This window comes from Silene latifolia, chromosome 2, assembly GCF_048544455.1.
Source record: "Silene latifolia isolate original U9 population chromosome 2, ASM4854445v1, whole genome shotgun sequence".
NCBI lineage: Eukaryota > Viridiplantae > Streptophyta > Magnoliopsida > Caryophyllales > Caryophyllaceae > Silene > Silene latifolia.
The window spans coordinates 62430474-62433873 of NC_133527.1; the positions used below are offsets into that span (position 1 = coordinate 62430474).

A 3400-nucleotide genomic window follows, 5' to 3' on the forward strand; every position below is an offset into this window, starting at 1 on the left:
AGTCCATGATGTGGACAAGATCGGCAAGTATCCTTGAATCTCTCCCATGCTTCATACAAAGATTCCTCATCCCTTTGTTTGAACCCGGTGATTTGGGCTCTCAAGATATTAGTCTTATCCGGAGGATAGAACTTTTTGTAGAAAGCAAGTGCCAATTTCTTCCAAGAGTCAATACCAAGAGTAGCCTTATCTAGGCTCTTCAACCATTGTTTCGCGAAGCCAATCAAAGAAAAAGGAAATAAGACCCAACGAATTTGGTCTTGAGTCACTCCGGTTTGAGAAATCGCATCACAATAGTCACAAAAAGTCTCCATATGAGAATAAGGGTCTTCACTAGGCATCCCCCCAAATTGACTTCTCTCAACTAGTTGTATAAATGCCGATTTTGCAATGAAATTACCAGTTAAGTGTTGTGGGGTAGGAGTACCATTTGGTAGGTTCTCCTCGGTTGATACGAAATGTGATGAAAATTTAGGTATTGTGGGTTTATTTTGTGGTTGGTTTTATGTTGGGTTATCTTCTCCTTCTCTTGCAAAAGGGTTGATGATCTCAATGTTATTTGGTAGAATGTCCACAATCTCACCAATACCTCTCAAAGTATTTCTAGCAAGTCTTCTATTGTTGGTTAAAGTTCTTTCAATTTCAAGATCAATGGGTAACAAGTTACCTTGTGATCTCCTAGACATGCAAAATATCAAATAACTTGAAAATAATTAGAACGAACCTTGAGGAGTTTTACTTTCCCAAGGTAAAGAAAGACACAACTAAAAACAATCAAAGAATATCAAATCAAGTTAACACTGTCCCCGTCAACGGCGCCATTTTTGGTCGGTGTATGGATTTCGGTTACTTGTCGTTAAAAGTTACCTAGACCAAAACAAAATTTATAAATCACAAACTTCTCTACTTTTAGTAAAGAGGTAAGTAAAGGTCGGATCCCAAGGGACTGGTATTGATGTAGGATTTTCGATTGCAAATGGTTGTGTCTAAGGGTGTCACAAATTGGGTTGAGGTAGGAGATCTACTACACTAAATAACAATGTAAATAAGGTAATGAAAGCAAGCAAGATGATTAAAATAAGATGTAAACAATTGATTAAGAGCACTAGGGTGTCATGGGTTCATAGGGGATTCATGGGATTTGATCATACAAACATATTTTCTAGTAGATGCAAGCACTTATTGTTATGATGGGATCAAGTTAGTGTATTTCTTATAATCTCTAGGAAGGTTTGGGTCTTGGAGCCGAATCGATTAGATCGTAAAACACTTACAAGTCGACTTAATCCTCCCTATCCAACTATATGCATGGTCTAATGAGACTCGAGCTGGTTTATGTCTTACAAGTCTCATTGAAAAGATAAGCGATGGGTAAAAAATGCAAGGATTCATAGGCTCGCATTTCATCAAACATAACATGTGCATAAGTTGGAATCACAACAAGCAAGCAAAATAATTATGAAAACATATTAGATTAAGCATGAATCAATCCCCATGTTGGTTTCCCCTAATTCCCCATTAACCCTAGTTAAGGTAACTACCCACTCATTATCAACTTTAACATGCTAACAAGGTTGTCAATCATACTAGCAAGGCAAAACATGATGAACAAATGAAGATGATTAACAATAATTAAAAAGGATTAAGAGAGAATTATACCTATAAAGATGAACCAAATAATAGAGCAAAGAATAATAGAAGTAGTTGATGATTGATGGAAGGTTGTCAATCCTCCAAATAAACCCAAATAATCTTCTAATTACCCAAAATAAATGATGAACAATAGAGAAATTAAGGAAAGATTAAGAAATGAGATTTGTATTAATGCTAAACTAAGAATTGATTACAAGATTAAGAGAGTATTAAGACTTAATTAAGATAAGATTAAGATCTTATTAAGATGACATGCTAATCTAGGTAGTACAATGGGGTATTTATACTAGAGATTAGGTACAAGAATTAGGGTTCCCAAGGGCTTAAACGACTATTAAGAGCCTTAAGAAAAGTTGAGGAAGTGCTCCTCTCCAAGTAGATGCTCATCTCCGTTTTGGTAGTCTTCAAGGAATATGCTCGTCCCGAGCGTCTAGGCAGCAGGGACGGTTGGTTCTGCATGGGGATCCGAGCGGATTGTGGGAGGGACGCTCTGATCATTTGGCCTCAAGATGAGCGTCTTTGTATCGGGACGCTCGGATTGTAGCAGGGAGACGCTCGTCCTGGGCAGGGAAACGCTCGGATCATAGGTCAGTCACTTCTCTTCTTTTCTTTTCTCAACAATCCTTGGGGATCTTGTTGGAGATACAAGGATCCTTTCCTCATTCCCCAATCTACCTTATTTCCTACATATGCCTTCTAGTATATTCTTCCCTTTGATGCTTGGTCATTGAATTTGATCAATTTAGCTCCATTTTGCCATGAAAATGCAAGGTTTGCACTCTTTTCCTACCAAGGGATCAAAACCTCAAAGAATATGCAAAACGGGAAACTAAAGGTAGTAAATGGCCTAATTATGCACTAAAAAGCATAGGAACGAGGCTAATTCGGGGACTAAATATTCTCAAATATGAGTCACATCAACCATAACTAACTCAACGATTTCACTGGCAGTAGCATAACCCCTTTAACACCATTCCAAGCTCAACTCAACTGGCAGTGGTACTCTCACACCATGCTCAACTGGCAGTAGTACCCTCCGTACTATGCACATCTAGCAGTAACAGTTCTCTTGTTATGCACAACTGGCAGTAGCATCTCTCCGCTATGCACAACTCATCACACTACTCGTATGACTTATCAATAAAAATTGCAACAATATAAATAACAGTAACATCCATCTCAACATTTAATATAATACTCTGAGCCACAATTCTTTATAAAACATATCTCAGACACAACTACGTCATATAACAACATAACGCGAGGATGAGTAGGATATTCCTACCTCATCAGCAAATTCCAATAATGCAATCCGAATAAATAGAAATCCAATTAACAAAGCTTCTCAGAACTCCGTCACCTTGAGACAAGTAATAATTATAATTACTAATTACTCTAATTATAAGACGATAAGACGATATGTAATAATATAATTAATTAAACCCGTCTTAAATAATAAAACTAATTATAAAATAGTTATACGATTAATATGGAGTTATTACATTTAAATCTCAACTTCTCAAAACTCCTCTCAAGACCCAAATAAACCCAACTAACTACACCAACAATATAATAAATAACGTGTGGTGGTAACGTATAATACAAACTCACCACGCATCCCTCAACACCACACGGCAACACAAGACGCAACCACCAATAACAACCATTGCAACCACTTGACCCCACGGCAGCCACCAGCCCTGACACCATCGTGTACCAACCTCACACCTCACCCAGGCACGTCGGA

General features: G+C 37.7%; 1 non-coding gene across 1 annotated transcript; it reads left to right on the plus strand.

Moving 5' to 3' along the window:
- On the plus strand, positions 1-107 carry LOC141644709 (small nucleolar RNA R71). The gene has a single exon (XR_012544319.1). It is a non-coding gene; the product is annotated as a small nucleolar RNA R71 (small nucleolar RNA).
- Positions 108-3400: the final 3293 nt, after the last annotated feature.